The 19619-nt window shown below is 36.4% G+C and overlaps 1 protein-coding gene across 1 annotated transcript in view; it reads right to left on the bottom strand.

Moving 5' to 3' along the window:
- Positions 1–16712, bottom strand: part of sit (stuck in traffic) — a 118007-nt gene extending 101295 nt beyond the window's left edge. The window contains exon 1 of the mRNA XM_067762838.1: positions 16696–16712. The gene's annotated coding sequence lies outside the window, so the exon portion shown is untranslated. The remainder of the gene's footprint in view (positions 1–16695) is intronic.
- Between the last annotated feature and the right edge of the window lie 2907 nt (positions 16713–19619).

The following is a 19619-nucleotide window of genomic DNA, read 5'->3' as shown; positions in this document are numbered from 1 at the left end:
AAATATCTCGATCTCTGTCCCATCGAGAAATTTTTAATATATCCTAAATAACACAACGTAGTAAAACCCGCAGCTTTGTTCAAAGTTTCGGGTGACTGGGTTATCGGCAAGTTCTGAAAAAACTCGAAAGCAAAATGTACAAGTTCAAACGTTTTTTAGAATCACGATTCCTGGATCACCTAGTTTTTTCCCCTCACATTAAATTATTACCGAGTACCGATGTGTGTTCCAAGATTAAGGACTCTAGCTGTCCGGGAAATTGCTGGAAAATTTATTGCAATGTTGTATGGTAATTGCCGGGAAAACATCAAACGAAACTAATATTAAAGAAGTAAAAATGATAAACCAACTTAAAACTGTTGCTTGAAAAACCATTGTCTTTGAGAAGTTTCTGGAACCACCCTAACTTTAAACTATAAAAACTTGCTGCGAACCAAGGCCGATCCAAAATTCAACTTAAGGTTAGATCAAAGAATTTAAAAATGAATAGATCGTCATTTGGAAGCTCGGTTCTGGCAGATAATCAGCCATCATTGACCAAACCAAAAAAAAAACAAAAATCATTACCGTCCTTGAGAATAAGCCCCAGTTAGCAAAGAAAGTAGTTGGCGCAGAGGGTGAAATTTTCAGAGCTTTTCCAGCAAGTGAGGTAGCTGATATCGAAACATTCATTTCAAATAGAGTTGCGGATGACCTGTCTACTATCTACGCGAATCCCAAACAACGTTTACTTTTTTATCTGCTGGGTAGATTTCCAACCAAAGCAAATTTGTGTGTCACATAGGAGATTACTACTATTAGTGTTTTCGACGTTACCAACGCCATTGAGTTGAAATCTTCACCAATTGATGGTTTGTAAAATATAATAACGTAAACAACAGCAATTAAATTTTTGAACCCAATAACGAGGTCTATATATTAAAAAGCCTATCTACTGGTCTAACGTGACTGGCGCTATTGTCACCTTTGCGCAATGGGTTTACGAAGAAATGAATCACCGTCAGTGGCACCGCAATTGTTACCAACGCAAATAATATTAATGATGTAAATTATACGCCACCGTGGTGTGATGATAGCGTGCTCCGTCTACCACACCGTATGCCCTGGGTTCACAGCCCGGGCAAAACAACATCAACATTTTAGAAAGAAGGTTTTTCAATAGAAGAAGATTTTTCTACGCGGGGTCGCCACTCGGCAGTGTTTGGCAAGCGCTCCGAGTGTATTTCTGCCATGAAACACTCTCAGTGAAAACTCATCTGCCTTGCAGATGCCGTTCGGAGTCGGCATAAAACATGTAGGTCCCGTCCGGCTAATTTGTAGGGGAAATCAAGAGGACGCAAACGACGCAAATTGGAAGAGAAGCTCGGCCTAAAATCTCTTCGGAGGTTATCGCGCCTTACATTTATTTTATTTTAAATATTAAGCAGCTCATCATAAAATCGATCTTAAAATTTTTTTCGCATCACGGATTGGACCATAAATATTCTGTAAGCGTTAAATTTGAGCTTTAATTTGTTTTGTTCATAGAAAACTTGTTAAACGATTTAAGTGTTCATTAACAAAGAGCTTCTAATAAATTCTCGAATTTTAATTTTATTGATGAAATATAAGCCACAAAAGTTTGACTTAAACCAAAAACTAGTTAAAATATTTGATGTTTTAAACATTTTATAAAAACTGCTTCAGGATCAATCTATCGAATCTCGGGTATTTAATATACTGTGGCGGATGTTGACATCACTAGGCTAGTTAATAATCACGCAACAACAAAAACATGAAGCAGCCACTCTTATGTACCAGGCAACGAAGAGATACCTCACACCTACAGATGTAGTCATCAGCCGAAGTTCTTACTCACACATACATACGCATATATGTATCTCAAGTACCAAGCAGGAGATACAGCAATTCTAGAAAGCGAAACATCTAGAATTTAGTAGAAATATCCGAATGAAGCAACGGAGAGTATAAAAGCAGCGCAAGCTGAGTATTTCGGTATTCATTTTTGATTTAAGCACGCTATTGGTTGTGAAGTATAAGGGTTATTGTGAAGTACTCTCAAAGTAGTCTAATAAAGACCATTTTGCATTATTGAATATTAGAGTTATTTATTCAACAGTTAACGATTCGAACGTTAACAGAAGGTTTGGAATAAGCGGAATTCCCCTAAATTCGTTACAATACTTTAACGTGAGTATCTGTCAATGGAAGACTCATCCTCATGGTGTAAAACACAAATTTATTGCTTGATCAACCTCAACACTTCGTAGCCGAATCATTGGTACCAAATTAGCTTGTAATCGAGTGTTTCAATTGCATGGTTTTATCTTGTTATGTTATGGATTTTACCCAAGCATGCACCATTGTAAGGATAATGGCATCGGGTTGCAAGGCAACTCCACCTTGGATTCCATTACTATTCTATTCCAAGCATAAATAATTAGCCGCATAATGTCCTGATTCTTTGGCACAATGCAATCGGATACATGATAAAATTCCTCAGTTCTAATGTAAGTATTAAGGGATGTGAACAAGCTTTTCTCAGCACAAGTAATAACAACAATAAGCGATAAGACACATATACACTTTTATTAAGAACAGCTAGTGATCACATTTACTCAATATCAGATGCCATCGATCAGCATAGTCTAACGCCGTTTCAAACATTTCAAAAAGGAGAGTGAGCACAAACCCATTCTTAAAATTATCAGTTGTTATCCACAAACGATAGGCATCTCTTTATCTTAAATTGTCTCAACAGGTTAGAACGGGTTGAGCAACGGGATCACAATTTTGGAATGTGACCAACCTCTTCTCTGGCCCTCAGCAGAAGGGTTTTTGAAATGTTAATGGTTAGGTTAGAATTAGTATAGAGACAGTTTACCCTTGTGGGCGGGCCAATAGTAAACTATATGCTAACTTTCCAGCGCAGAAGAGCGCACTACTCCGAAGAAAATGCTTTATTGCCAACTTCAAGGAAGAAGAGACTGCATAGCTTCGTTAAATGAATTCATCGCATTCAGGAGCAAGTAGAAGGCAAAAGTCAAAAGAAATGTCGAAGACAAAAGCAGAAGGCAACCGCAAAAAATTCATCCGAATTCTCAAGGCAGGAATCAAGAACTGAATACAAGCATCTGCGATACACTGTATCAAACCACGACTGGTTACTCTTTCTCGCAGCGGTATAGTTTTGAACGACTGCTACCGTCCGTTCTGTACTCTTTCGAGGGAACACCACTCCAGGACTGGCTAGCCTTGTTTATATGCGTCACTAACAACATGATATCAATTTACTACGTTTTAAGCGTCACTCATAAGATGATGGATATTTCCTACATGGTACTATGATCGCCTTTTACGCTCGGTATACCAACCGCGGGTAAATTTTACAACCCCTAATCCACAGGGGAATGGGAATTTCGGGAAGTAAATTATTGAATGCCTGTCTTTTACTGCGTGAAAAAAGTGAGCCAGATATACAAATCTTCCAGAAATGCAATTATTCTCAGCCACCGTGGTGTGGTGGGCGAGAACGCTACCTGGGTCCAAGTCCGGGCGAGGCAACATCAAAATTTTTAGAAACAAGGTTTTTCAATTCGGATAAAGATTTTTCTAAGCAAATTGGCGATTTGATGATTTGGAAAATATATCCGGTGTATTTCTGCCATGAAAAGCTTTTCAATGAAAACTCATCTGCCTTCGGAGTCACCGTCGAACTTGTAGGTCCCGCCAATTTGTAAGAAAAAATAAAATAAGCACGACGCAAATTGGACGCTCAGCCTAAAAGCTCTGAGTAGGCGGTAGCGCCTTGTTTTTGATTTATTAGTTTAATTTTTTCCACGAGCCAAAAATAGGCAAACAAATTTTTGTTTGTAAAATATATAAATTAGGTTAGACCACATATTGGATCTTAGTCTCATTTTAAAACATAGTATGGTAGAACAAATTGTGAAAAAAAATGTATTGTTAGTCAAAAATTGGGAAAAGAAGTCAACAATTTTTATAGGCAGGTGATATCGAAGTCCCACCCGTCACTTTTAAAAAATGATAATATTTCGTGAAAATTACGCGCCAAGGTTTTATGTTTCATTAGATTCATATGAAACAAATATACACCTTTAAGTGATATCATTAAAAAACTTCTATAACTACTAGTTAATTAAAATACGACTCAAAGAGTCCCACCTGTCAATATGGAATACTCTTAAATGAGTCCTTAACTCATTTCAGCGAACATAAATTTACAGAAAAATATTTTCTGCTTGCTCCGTATATCAACAAAATAAAACTAATCACGGTATTATGCAAATTAAAACAATATATTATATTAAAAAAAAAAATATTTCTTAGCTCACATATTTTAATAGTGAAAGTCATCATTAAACGATAGAATGACATGTGCATCAGAATGCTAAAATTTATCCGTAACTTGTTTTGCGGCAAGAGAATAATATTTTTTTATTTTTTTTTTAATATCGCTGATATCATTGAACCACTTTCATCTGTATTGCGAAGCAACGCTCAGACAAAAGAACCGCTATTTGTCGGTTTTGTCCAGCAAAGATATTCTTTATTCTGCATTTTTATGCTAGCACCACTTAGCAACCACTAGATCGGTCTACCATAATAGAAATGTCGTAATATAAAAGTTTTGTTAAGTAAGACGTATCTCAGAGGGTAAAAAGGTTGCAACTGAAGAAATAATGTTTTTGTTTATCAAAAAAGCTTCTAGTTTAACTGAATATACTTCCTATTCACAATTTGCAAGAAATAAGCCGTGTGTATATGGGGAAATCCGCCACACTTTGGTTTTTTTGGAGAAAACAATTTTTTTTTTTGAAACATGGTATCACGCCACACAAGGAACATCGAGGGGTAAATTGGAGCTATAGTGCATCGCCGTTACTCGTCTTACATAATGCCTCAAAAAGATATAGTCAAAATATCGAGCAAAATATATATAAATTGAGGGCACAATGTTAAATATACATTTATTTCAACACTTCTGTAACGATTATATCGAAATTTTAACAAAATTTGCATATATATGCAGCTGTTAGCTATGTAGCATTTTTTTGATACACGATATCCGGTTTTGTAGATATCTGTAAAAATATAAAACCGAATAACCGCCAATATTTTTTTACTGCAAAGTTTGCAACACATTTATTTTAACACCTTTTCACCGATTCCTTTGAAACTTTAAAAACGTATAGCTATGTGAACGAAGTATGTTTAGGTAAAAAGGTTGTAATACCTGAGACCCGGTTTTGGAGATATTGATAAAAATATAAACTCGGAAAACCTTAAATTTTTTTTACTTATTTAAACACCTCTTAACCGATTGTGTTGAAATTTTATCGGGATGTACATATCTATGTGGGGTATATTTAGGTAAAATTTTGTTGATACCCGAAACCCGGGTTTAGAGATAACGGCAAAAATATGAAACCGGGTAACCGTCAAATTTTTCATACCCGTTTGTTAATTTTTTCTCTACACCACAGTAGTATACCATCAATTGCCTCATCTGGGAATATTTACGCAAGGAAGGTTATATTGATGTTTGTACATGGGGCAAATATTCGAAATTTTCGCCAAAAATTGGCAATCGTCAAAAAGTGTAAACAAATTTTTTTTTCTTTTTTAAATTTTTGTACCAAATTTGTGTTTCTTTTCATTTACTTTTAAATAAAACTTGGTTTAAAAAAAAAAACTTTTTTCTACACTTTTTGACGATTGCTAATTTTTGGCGAAAATTTCGTATATTTGCCCCATGTACAAACATCAATAACTTTCCTTGCGTGATCATTCCAAGATCAGGCAATTGATGGTATACTACTGTTGTGTAGAGAAAAAATTAACAAACGATTATGAAGTGATAAAAGTAAAACTGTAGCTGTGCCCACAAAAAAACATGCTCCTGAAAAAAATTTACGCAACCAAGTGCTTCCACTTTTCTGCCTCTACCTTCAAAACTGAAGGGGGCACATCGAATTTGAAGCCCCATGTATTTTTAGTCCCTGATGGGCTATTATCGTGCATAATCCAAATTTCAATACTCAGTTGCCTCAAAAAGCTATAAGCAAAAAACTGTCAATATTGAAAATGACAAAAAAAGTATCGCTACTTTGATTGATGCTAGTTTTGAGTATTGGAGTGGCACATTAATTTTGCACATACTTTTAGAATCTTCGTCTCAAAAACAACATTCAGTTTAAATTCCATAGTGTTTCAATGATGCCTCAAAATTTTATCGAAAAAATTAAAAAAAAAAAAAAATCAAGGGTATGACTTATAAAAGTGTAAAAATCGACGTTTTTTACGTTTCGAAGTTCTGCAAAAACTTACTATCAACTTACTTGATATTTAAAATCATCAGATCGGATAGTCAAAAGGTCAAACTTAATGTCCTTGTAGTTTTTTATGGCCTTAAGTTTTTTGCCCGTGTGTAAAATTCGAGTATCCAAAAAAGTAAAAGTTTTTGGGATTTGCCCATATACATCTACATTTGCGGGTAAAAAATGATTATCATCTCTTGGATAATATTTAGAAGACCCATCTAGCGGAAATTATTGAAGAGTCGCGGCAGTGGTTAAATAACTCGCTACAAAACGCGTTGTACTTAATAGCGCAGACACCCACCTCTGTTAGTCATAGTGTATAACCCATTGCTGAACTTGTTGCGATTAGCGGAGGGCCCACATATTTTTCGGTCATAGAAGTGGAAAATAGTATAGAGATAAAAATGAGGAACACATTTCAGTTGCATACTAATATTTAGCAGTACTAATTTTCTGCGCAACAATTTTATAAGTGTAATAACGATTTTGTTGAGATACGGCCCTATTAAAAAAATATTAAAGATACGTCCTTTTACAAAACTTTTAAGTTACGACCTTTCTATTACGATAGGTCGATATAGAGTTGATTGAATTTAGAATAAGTTTTAAGCTTATTTTGGGAGCACAGAAAAAAACTTTAGAGTAGAACAAAAAAATTTTACAATTATCCTCACACTCAAACTTGAACACAGTTTCAAAATTTATAAAATATTCAAAATTTATAATTTATCGGTTTGTGTCCATGATACTTTAACTCTTGAACAAAGAAGAAGCTTTGTGAGGGCTTCTGAGAAATTTTTGTAATCAATGTCAACTGTGAAATAAATGTACATTGTGCTTACGATTAGTGGTAAACTCCGAAAACCTACAACCAAAACCAAACAAAATAGCTTATTTCAGTTGCAACTTTTCTTGCTAAACTCCTTCCAATATCCGAAATCATTGTCAAGACACTTCGTCATATCCATATCTTAACACAAACGATAATACATGCTGCGATGCACATAAGAACTGTTAATTGTTTACAGAAACAGTTATAAATCAAAAAGTGCAAAATTAATAATTAAATAGCAAGAAAAATGTCAACAATGAAAATCGAGTCATTTTATTTCAGTGACTTGGAATTTTACTCCAATTAATGAATTAAAAAACTAATAAGTGTACAATGCTATTAAACAGTGGTACCCTTATCATTTTCAATGTTGCTTATTGTTGTTGTTGTAGCGATAAGTACACTCTCCGAAAGGTTTAGGGAGTTTTATCGCTGCTTGGCCTTTGCCGTATATATATCCGGTAAGTACCAGTCAAAAGCATCATTAAGGTATATTATCGACCATCTTGGGAATGATTAAATATGACTACATTGAACCTTCAAAGCCATAAATTTGAAGTCTATAGCTCATCGAGAAGTTACTTAAAAGCTGGTTTGAAAATTTTCAAATTTTTATCTAATTATTTCGATCCGGGCGCCACTTAACGGATTTTTTTCCTTTTGTTGCATGGTCACGGTGTTCTAACCTATGTATACAGTTTCACGTTTGTAGCTCAAAGAGAAGTTACTTAAAAATCGATTGTAAGATTTGTATGAAAAAAGAGTACAAACATTCAACCGACCTAATATAAAGGAGGTAAAAAAAAATATACGAAAATATGCCCTTAACCTAGTCTATTTTTGCAGTATATTCTATAGCGGCTTCTAAAAGCTTATACATAATAAGCCAGTAAGAATTTGATAATATAAAGTGAAAAGATTGCTAAGCGAAATAAAAAATAGTATTATAAAACGTTTATATTAAAACATATTATTGAAAACAAGTAAGGAAGGCTAAGTTCGGGTGTAACCGAACATAACATACTCAGTTGAGAGCTATGGAGACAAAATAAGGAAAATCAATCTGGGGTAACCCTGGAATGTGGTTGTATAACATGTGTATCAAATGAAAGGTATTAAAGAGTATTTTAAGAGAGAGTAGGCCATAGTTCTATGGATGAACGGCATTTAGGGATATCGCCATAAAGGTAGACCAGGGCTGACTCTAGAATTTGTTTGTACGATATTGGTATCAAATGAAAGGTGGTAATGAGTATTTTAAAAGGGAGTAATCCTTAGTTCTATAGGTGGACGCCTTTTCGAGATATCGCCATAAAGCTGGACCAAGGGTGACTCTAGAATGTTTGTACGGTATGGGTATCAAACGAAAGGTGTTACTGAGCATTTTAAGAGGGAGTGGACATTAGGTCTATAGGTGGACGCCTTTTCGAGATATCGCCATTAGGGTGGGCCAGGGTGACTCTAGAATGTGTTTGTACGATATGGGTATCAAATGAAAGGTGGTAATGAGTATTTTAAAAGGGAGTAATCCTTAGTTCTATAGGTGGACGCCTTTTCGAAATATCGCCATTAGGGTGGGCCAGGTGTGACTCTAGAATGTTTGTACGATATGGGTATCAAACGAAAGGTGTTACTGAGCATTTTAAGAGGGAGTGGACATTAGGTCTATAGGTGGACGCCTTTTCGAGATATCGCCATTAGGGTGGGCCAGGGGTGACTCTAGAATGTTTGTACGATATGGGTATCAAACGAAAGGTGTTACTGAGCATTTTAAGAGGGAGTGGACATTAGGTCTATAGGTGGACGCCTTTTCGAGATATCGCCATTAGGGTGGGACAGGGGTGACTCTAGAATGTTTGTACGATATGGGTATCAAACGAAAGGTGTTACTGAGCATTTTAAGAGGGAGTGGACATTAGGTCTATAGGTGGATGCCTTTTCGAGATATCGCCATTAGGGTGGGCCAGGGGTGACTCTAGATTGTTTGTACGATATGGGTATCAAACGAAAGGTGTTACTGAGCATTTTAAGAAGGAGGGGGCATTAGGTCTATAGGTGGACGCCTTTTCGAGATATCGCCATTAGGGTGGGACAGGGGTGACTCTGGTATGTTTTGTACGATATGGATATCAAATTAAAGGTATTAATGAGGGTTTTAAAAGCGAGTGGCCCTTAGATGTATATGTGAAGGCGTTCTCGCGATATCGACCAAAATGTGGACCAGGTGATCCAGAAAATCATCTGTCGGGTACTGCTAATTTATTTATATATGCAATACCACTAACAGTATTCCTGCCAAGATTCCAAGGGCTGTTGATTTCGCCTTGTAGAACTTTTTCATTTTCTTCTACTTAATATGGTAGGTGTCACACCCATTTTACAAAGGTTTTTCCAAAGTTATATTTTGCGTCAATAAACCAATCCAGTTACCATGTTTCATCCCTTTTTTCGTGTTTGGTATAGAATTATGGCATTTTTTTCATTTTTCGTAATTTTCGATATCGATAAAGTGGGCGTGGTTATGGTCAGATTTCGCCCATTTTTTATACCAAGAAGAAGTGAGCTCAGGTAAGTACGTGGGCTAAGTTTAGTAAAGATATATCGGATTTTGCTCAAGTTATTGTGTTAATGGCCGAGCGGAAGGACAGACGGTGGACTGTGTATAAAAACTGGGCGTGGCTTTCACCGATTTCGCCCATTTTCACAGAGAACAGTTACCGTCATAGAATCTATGCTCCTACCAAATTTGAGAAGGATTGGTAAATTTTTGTTCGACTTATGGCAATAAAAGTATTCTAGACAAACTAAATGAAAATGGGCGGAGCCACGCCCATTTTGAAATTTTCTTTTATTTTTGTATTTTGTTGCATCATATCATTACTGGAGTTGAATTTTGACTTAATTTACTTATATACTTTAAAGATATTAAATTTTTTGTTAAAATTTGAATTTAAAAAAATTTTTTTTTAAAAAGTGGGCGTGTTCTTCATCCAATTTTGCTAATTTTTATTTAGCACATATAGAGTAATAGTAGTAACGTTCCTGCCAAATTTCATCATGATATCTTCAACGACTGCCAAATTACCGCTTGCAAGACTTTTAAATTACCTTCTTGTAAAAGTGGGCGGTGCCACGCCCATTGTCCAAAATCTTACTAATTTTCTATTCTGCGTCATAAGTTCAACCCATCTACCAAGTTTCGTCGCTTTATCTGTCTTTTGTAATGAGTTATCGCACTTTTTCGGTTTTTCGAAATTTTCGATATCGAAAAAGTGGGCGTGGTTATAGTCCGATATCGTTCATTTTAAATAGCGATCTGAGGTGAGTGCTCAGGAACCTACATACCAAATTTCATCAAGATACCTCAAAATTTACTCAAGTTATCGTGTTAACGGACGGACATGGCTCAATCAAATTTCTTTTCGATCCTGATTATTTTGATATATGGAAGTCTATATCTATCTCGATTCCTTTATATATGTACAACCAACCGTTATCCAATCAAACTTAATATACTCTGTGAGCTCTGCTCAACTGAGTATAAAAAGTCTGGTATAGCCTAGCATGCGCAATTAATTTAAATGCATACGTTCAATTCTTTGCTTCTATGAGTGCTGAAGATTAACCAAAGACTTAAGCAACGAACTTGTTTTGGTGTATGTGCTGCACAACGCTTTCAATTAATGCTGTATACGCACATATAAACAAAGTAAGATTTTAGCAAGTTCTATTTGGTTATTTGCATACATATGATATAGATAAAAAAAAGTTATTAATATTAATATAATTTCATTTAAAACCAAAAACTTCCGGTAATGCAAATTTTTGCACATATAGATCATTATATAACAAATCTACATAGTAATGTTTGTTAAAAGATACTAAAAGGGAATAATCTTTTACGTATAAATTTCTCGAATTTCAAGTGTAATTAGCTCGTATTGTGTGTGTTCCTTCGCATTGTTAAACACTGGAAGCTCAAAATAATACATAATGCTAAAAATCAATAAAAATATAAAGTACATAAATATTTAATTAAAAAAAAACAGAGCACTGCTCTTCTACGCAAATATGAAGAAAATTATTTGATTATTTGCGTAAATGCAAATTAAAAAATAACTATAAATTCTATTGAATGAATATAAACATACACAAAAATTTACTATAATATTATTTTCAGTTTCATTACCAGTAAATTCAAATTTTTAGCTAGTGACGAATTGTGTAAGGATCGATTGCACCATCTCTTCAGATTATTCTAAGTGATTTCAAAGCCATATTTATTTACCCTTCTATAAATGCGATCACTCTATGATGAGTTCGATTTGAGTTGCACAGGAATATGCAACTATAGCCAGTTTTGATCTCTTTCGTAGTAGGAATTCCTTTTGTTTAACCGTGTCGTATGGAGAGGCCAATTGTACCATTTAATGCCAGAATGGGTAGTGTCGGACAGATCCTTTTCATACTCCTACGAGCAATGTCGCACAAGTTGGATGTACCATAGATCCCATATGACCAATTTTTCAGATAAGAATATTTTCGTAACTTTTGCCCGTTTAAGACAGAAGCTTCAAATTTCATCAAATACTGTCCCATATAGCGTTGACTAACATTTTTTTTTAGAGATCGGTCGTATATATAGTACACACGCCCTAAAAATCGATGTTATCAGAACAAGAAGCTTTTCATCATTTGTGCCACATTGTAACAGCTAGAAACTTAAAATTTCATCAAATACTTACGTATACGTCAAAAATTTTTCAGATAGGTGATTCATCGTCTTAGCTATCTCATGGAGATCATAATGAAACAGAAACTTTGTATCGTCACACAAACTACCGATCTACTTCTTATATTATGTTTATGGAAAAAGTCGCTTAAGATTGTGCACACGTTCTCTATATATTAAATACGTTATACAGCCCATTATTCGGATATTACGAATGGGATAAGATTATTGCTCAGCTCTATTCATGAAAGGCATGCATTCTTCACAGTCGCGTCCTTACTTGTTTTTTTAATGTTAACCATTTCATTACCGCTTTTGTTATTTTTTCCTAAAAGGTACTATAGAGGATCAGTTATATACCAATACGGCCAAAACAGATCAACCGCAAATCACCCTCTGCAGGGATAAATCGAACGATTTGGTGATTTTATAAAGTGCCGATTTTAGGTATTTTTATACTCAGTTGAGCAGAGCTCACAGAGTATATTAAGTTTGATTGGATAACGGTTGGTTGTACATATATAAAGGAATCGAGATAGATATAGACTTCTATATATCAAAATAATCAGGATCGAAAAAAAATTTGATTGAGCCATGTCCGTCCGTCCGTCCGTCCGTCCGTCCGTCCGTCCGTCCGTCCGTCCGTCCGTTAACACGATAACTTGAGTAAATTTTGAGGTATCTTGATGAAATTTGGTATGTAGATTCCTGGGCACTCATCTCAGATCGCTATTTAAAATGAACGATATCGGACTATAACCACGCCCACTTTTTCGATATCGAAAATTTCGAAAAACCGAAAAAATGCGATAACTCATTGCCAAAGGCGGTTAAAGCGATGAAACTTGGTAGATGGGTTGACGTTATGACGCGGAATAGAAAATTAGTAAGATTTTGGACAATGGGCGTGGCACCGCCCACTTTTACAAGAAGGTAATTTAAAAGATTTGCAAGCTGTAATTTGCCAGTCGTTGAAGATATCATGATGAAATTTAGCAGGAACGTTACTACTATTACTATATATGTGCTAAATAAATATTAGCAAAATTGGATGAAGAACACGCCCACTTTTTAAAAAAAAATTTTTTTAAATTCAAATTTTAACAAAAAATTTTATATCTTTACTGTATATAAGTAAATTAAGTCAAAATTCAACTCCAGTAATGATATGATGCAATAAAATACAAAAATAAAAGAAAATTTCAAAATGGGAGTGGCTCCGCCTATTTTCATTTAGTTTGTCTATAATACTTTTAATGCCATAAGTCGAACAAAAATTTAGCAATCCTTTTGAAATTTGGTAGGAGCATAGATTCTATGACGGTAACTGTTCCCTGTGAAAATGGGCGAAATCGGTGGAAGCCACGCCCAGTTTTTATACACAGTCCACCGTCTGTCCTTCCGCTCGGCCGTTAACACAATAACTTGAGCAAAAACCGATATATCTTTACTAAACTTAGCCCACGTACTTATCTGAACTCACTTTATCTTGGTATAAAAAATGGCCGAAATCCGACCATAACCACGCCCACTTTATCGATATCAAAAATTACGAAAAATGAAAAAAATGCCATAATTCTATACCAAATACGAAAAAAGGGATGAAACATGGTAACTGGATTGGTTTATTGACGCAAAATATAACTTTGGAAAAAACTTTGTAAAATGGGTGTGACACCTACCATATTAAGTAGAAGAAAATGAAAAAGTTCTACAAGGCGAAATCAACAGCCCTTGGAATCTTGGCAGGAATACTGTTAGTGGTATTGAATATATAAATAAATTTGCAGTACCCGACAGATGATTTTCTGGATCACCTGGTCCACATTTGGTGGATATCGCGAGAACGCCTTCACATATACATCTAAGGGCCACTCGCTTTTAAAACCCTCATTAATGCCTTTAATTTGATATCCATATCGTACAAACACATTCTAGAGTCACCCCTTGCCCACCCTAATGGCGATATCTCGAAAAGGCGTGCACCTATAGACCTAATGCCCACTCCCTCTTAAAATGCTCAGTAACACCTTTCGTTTGATACCCATATCGTAAAAACATTCTAGAGTCACCCCTGGCTCACCCTAATGGCGATATCTCGAAAAGGCGTCCACCTATAGACCTAATGTCCACTCCCTCTTAAAATGCTCAGTAACACCTTTCGTTTGATACCCATATCGTACAAACATTCTAGAGTCACCCCTGGCCCACCCTAATGGCGATATCTCGAAAAGGCGTCCACCTATAGACCTAATGCCCACTCCCTCTTAAAATGCTCAGTAACACCTTTCGTTTGATACCCATATCGTACAAACATTCTAGAGTCACCCCTGGCCCACCCTAATGGCGATATCTCGAAAAGGCGTCCACCTATAGACCTAATGCCCACTCCCTCTTAAAATGCTCAGTAACACCTTTCGTTTGATACCCATATCGTACAAACATTCTAGAGTCACCCTTGGTCCACCTTTATGGCGATATCTCGAAAAGGCGTCCACCTATAGAACTGAGGATTACTCCCTTTTAAAATACTCATTACCACCTTTCATTTGATACCCATATCGTACAAACACATTCTAGAGTCACCCTGGCCCACCCTAATGGCGATATCTCGAAAAGGCGTCCACCTATAGACCTAATGCCCACTCCCTCTTGAAATGCTCAGTAACACCTTTCGTTTGATACCCATATCGTACAAACATTCTAGAGTCACCCCTGGCCCACCCTAATGGCGATATCTCGAAAAGGCGTCCACCTATAGACCTAATGCCTACTCCCTCTTAAAATGCTCAGTAACACCTTTCGTTTGATACCCATATCGTAAAAACATTCTAGAGTCACCCCTGGCTCACCCTAATGGCGATATCTCGAAAAGGCGTCCACCTATAGACCTAATGTCCACCCCCTCTTAAAATGCTCAGTAACACCTTTCGTTTGATACCCATATCGTACAAACATTCTAGAGTCACCCCTGGCCCACCCTAATGGTGATATCTCGAAAAGGCGTCCACCTATAGACCTAATGCCCACTCCCTCTTGAAATGCTCAGTAACACCTTTCGTTTGATACCCATATCGCACAAACATTCTAGAGTCACCCCTGGCCCACCCTAATGGCGATATCTCGAAAAGGCGTCCACCTATAGACCTAATGCCTACTCCCTCTTAAAATGCTCAGTAACACCTTTCGTTTGATACCCATATCGTACAAACATTCTAGAGTCACCCTTGGTCCACCTTTATGGCGATATCTCGAAAAGGCGTCCACCTATAGAACTAAGGATTACTCCCTTTTAAAATACTCATTACCACCTTTCATTTGATACCCATATCGTACAAACACATTCTAGAGTCACCCCTGGCCCACCCTAATGGCGATATCTCGAAAAGGCGTCCACCTATGGACCTAATGCCCACTCCCTCTTAAAATGCTCAGTAACAACTTTCGTTTGATACCCATATCGTACAAACATTCTAGAGTCACCCCTGGCCCACCCTAATGGCGATATCTCGAAAAGGCGTCCACCTATAGACCTAATTCCCACTCCCTCTTAAAATGCTCAGTAACACCTTTCGTTTGATACCCATATCGTACAAACACATTCTAGAGTCACCCCTGGCCCACCCTAATGACGATATCTCGAAAAGGCGTCCACCTATAGACCTAATGCCCACTCCCTCTTAAAATGCTCAGTAACACCTTTCGTTTGATACCCATATCGTACAACCATTCTAGAGTCACCCTTGGTCCACCTTTATGGCGATATCTCGAAAAGGCGTCCACCTATAGAACTAAGGATTACTCCCTTTTAAAATACTCATTACCATCTTTCACTTGATACCCATATCATACAAACACATTCTAGAGTCACCCCTGGCCCACCCTAATGGCGACATTTCGAAAAGGCGTCCACCTATAGACCTAATTCCCACTCCCTCTTAAAATGCTCAGTAACACCTTTCATTTGATTCCCATATCGTACAACTAGAGACACCCCTGGTCCACCTTTATGGCGATATCTCGAAACGGCGTCCACCTAGGGAACTAAGGATCACTCCTTTTCAAAATACTCATTAACAGCTTTCATTTGATACCCATATCGTACAAACATATTCTAGAGTCACCCCTGGTCCACCTTTATGGGGATTTCTCGAAAAGGCGTTCACCTATAGAACTAAAGCCCATTCCCTTTTAAAATACTCATTATCACCTTTCATTTGATACCCATATCGTACAAACACATTCTAGAGTCAGCCCTGGTCCACCTTTATGGCGATATCCCTAAATGGCGTCCATCCATAGAACTATGACCTACTCTCTCTTAAAATACTCTTTAATACCTTCCATTTGATACACATGTCATACAACCACATTCCAGGGTTACCCTAGGTTCATTTTCCTACATGGTGATTTTCCTTATTTTGTCTCCATAGCTCTCAACTGAGTATGTAATGTTCGGTTACACCCGAACTTAGCCTTCCTTACTTGTTTTTTTTAGATTCATAAAATTTGTTATTTTGGTCACAGCTTAAGTTTACAATTACACATTTTGGTCTAGGAAAACGTTATGCCCGCAATCAAAACTTTATCTGTCGTGTAAAATTTATAGGCATTACTTTGTAATATCAGACATTTTTATACTACCCTCTATGGCGCTAATATTAAGCTAATATTCCTAACTTTCATTTGAGTATGCTCGCTAAATTTCCCATACAAAAATTGAAATAGAAATATCCTGTTAACCACATACTTTTTGGCTGCAATTTTTTATTTGAAGATATACTTACCGATAGCTGTAGCTCCGTTATCTCTCAAATATCTGTTTCCCAGCTAATGGTAAGAGGTAAGATCCTGCAAGGCTAATAGATAACAAAACGTTCCGCAAATAGAATAAAGGCACACTTACAAGATTGGCTAGAACTTCCACAGCTCCCAATATGTTATCATCTCTGCAGTATACTACTCAGCTACGTTGACTTGTGACCGATGCTTACACTTTCATCTGACCACATAGACATACTTATTTCAATTAGTCATTCGTGCGATATTATTTTCTCCGAATTTCAGATCTACATTACCTTCAAAAGGGATAACTATACAATTTCTATTGATATAAGAAAAAAATTGCAAAATTTACAAACGGCGATTGTTACTAGGACATGTTTCTGAATTTCACTTCGTCATCCGGTAGAATCACAGAAGTAATATCCTAAAATCCAAGGTGATATAACTTTTTGATTCTCAGAAATATGTACATACAAAGGCCGTAAATTTCTTCACAGAGAGACGAGCGTCACTCTAATACTTACTCACAGCATGCATGGCATGATATGAGTTATGTTCTCAAGGCAAAAACCAATCCAAATGCGCTCCTCAGCTTTAAGTAATTTACATTAGATCTAAGCTCTTAAACTACAGAAGTCTTTGAAATTGCACACGAATAATATCTTGTCGCGGAGACTAGAAAAATTGATAGCCCATACGTATTGATTTTCTTGCATGGCAATGACAAACATTCACGCTGAACTTACAGTTTAGAGCCAGACTGCTGATAAGCAACCAGAACATCAGGGAAATGTGTCATAGAGGGTGTTCTTTGTTAGTTATCGCCCTTGGCAGCCTCAAGCATTATGAAAAAAGCAGACTTCTTCGAGAGAATTCCTTGCGACAACGTCATTAACCCTTGAAAGCTCATTTCATATATTCACATATTGAATATCGGGTAACAAAAGAATTTAAGAAACCCGAATAAGAACAGCAGCAGCAACAAAAACAAAGATTTAACCTGATAAGTTATTCTTCTTGATCGCTATGTGCATTCATATTTCAATATCGCAAAGGCAAGTACGTCAGCAGTCAGTGACCCTGCTACATTCGCCTCGTTATCTAAACAATTTTATGAGTAACATGTGTAGTTTTGTGTAGTTTTACGTGTTACACGTTCTTACAAATAATGACGCTTGTCATACAAAAAAAACATGTTTGACGATAAATCACAGCGCGTAAAGTTTTCTGTTCATCGCCAATGTCGAATTAATAAAAAATAAGGTTAAAAGAAAACCATGAAAATTAGCCACGTACTCACCTACTTAATGTTCGGTAATTTTCATTTGAAAGAATACTTACCTAACTAAAATAACAAAAATACAACAAAATTACATCCGATATGCTGCTTCTTCAAATTTTTAAAGTAAATATATAAACATATAGTAAGTTATTAACTCTAAATACGTATACAAAAAATATAAAGTAATTGGCCATAAAACATAATATGACCGCTACTAGGCTAAATAAAGACAAACAAGTAAGGAAGGCTAAGTTCGGGTGTAACCGAACATTACATACTCAGCTGAGAGCTTAGCTGCGTTGGTTTCGTAGATGGTTTATAAATGGTTTTTAATTCCGTATCACATACGTTTGGGAAATATCGACCAAATTGTAGACAAAACGTAACGTTTTTTGGAACGATTTTCCTTCATCCCTTGTCAAATAAGGGAAAATCACCATGTATGTGTTTGTAGGACACATGGGTAACCAATGGAAGGCATTAAAGAGCATTTTATAAGGGAGTGGGCCTTGCTTCTATAGGGGGATCAGCGGTGACTCCAGAATGTGTTTGTACGATATGGGTTTCAAATTCAAGGTACTAATTAGGGTTTTAAAAGGGAGTAGCCCTTAGTTGTATATGTGAAGGTGTTTTCGAGATATCGACCAAAATGTGGACCAGGGTGAGCCAGACATCATCTGACGGGTATCGCTAATTTATTTATATATGCAATGCCACGAACAGTATTCCTTCCGTGATGCCAAGGGATTTTGATTTCGCCCTGCAGAACTTTTTTATTTTCTTCTACTTAATATGGTAGGTGTCACACCTATTTTACAAAGGTTTTTCTAAAGTTATATTTTGTGTCAAAAAAACCAATCCAATCACCATGTTTCATCCCTTTTTTCGTATTTGGTATAGAATTATGGCATTTTTTCATTTTTCGTAATTTTCGATATCGGAAAAGTGGGCGTGGTCATAGTCGGATTCCGTCCATTTTTAATACGAAGATAAAGTTAGTTCAGAGAGTTACGTGAACCAAGCTTAGTAAAGATATATCGATTTTTGCTCAAGCTATCGTATTGTTACGAATATTAGCAAAACTAAGGAGTGCTGCCAGCTCTAAGCCGATCTAAGCATTGACGTGAATGCACATCAATAATTCAATCATTATGTATCTACATAAATGAATCAATAATTGCGTCTACACATATGTACACATTCCGGCGAGCAACATTTACATACAAGGCAGCGAGAGATGAGATGTCACACACCGATGAATTTACTTATACGCTTATGTGTGTGCGGGAGACTGTAAACTACAAACACATGCATATACCTTATCTGAGTTGTCACAAGAGAGAGCAATAATTTGTGCACGTAGTTGTGGCTGGCGATTTTGTAGCCGAAACAACTAGTAACTTCTGGAAATCGAAGAGCCTAGAAGTATGCAGCTTAAACTATAAAAGCGGCGCCAGCGAGTAAGAAGTAATTCAGTTTGATTTGAATTGTCAAGCAGTTACGAGTAAGACGATATCTAGCGAGCAATAGCACTATTATTTTGAAAGTCAGTTTCCTTTAAGCTATCAGTTTGGTTATTAAGCTATTCGTTGCACAATTTGAGTGTTATTGTGAAGTATTTTAATAAAGGCCATTTTTCCATTA

The sequence above is a fragment of the Eurosta solidaginis genome, chromosome 1, assembly GCF_040869045.1.
Source record: "Eurosta solidaginis isolate ZX-2024a chromosome 1, ASM4086904v1, whole genome shotgun sequence".
Classification (NCBI taxonomy): domain Eukaryota; kingdom Metazoa; phylum Arthropoda; class Insecta; order Diptera; family Tephritidae; genus Eurosta; species Eurosta solidaginis.
The sequence above is the reverse complement of the archived record's forward strand: the minus strand, read 5'-3'. Positions and strand labels throughout refer to the sequence as shown.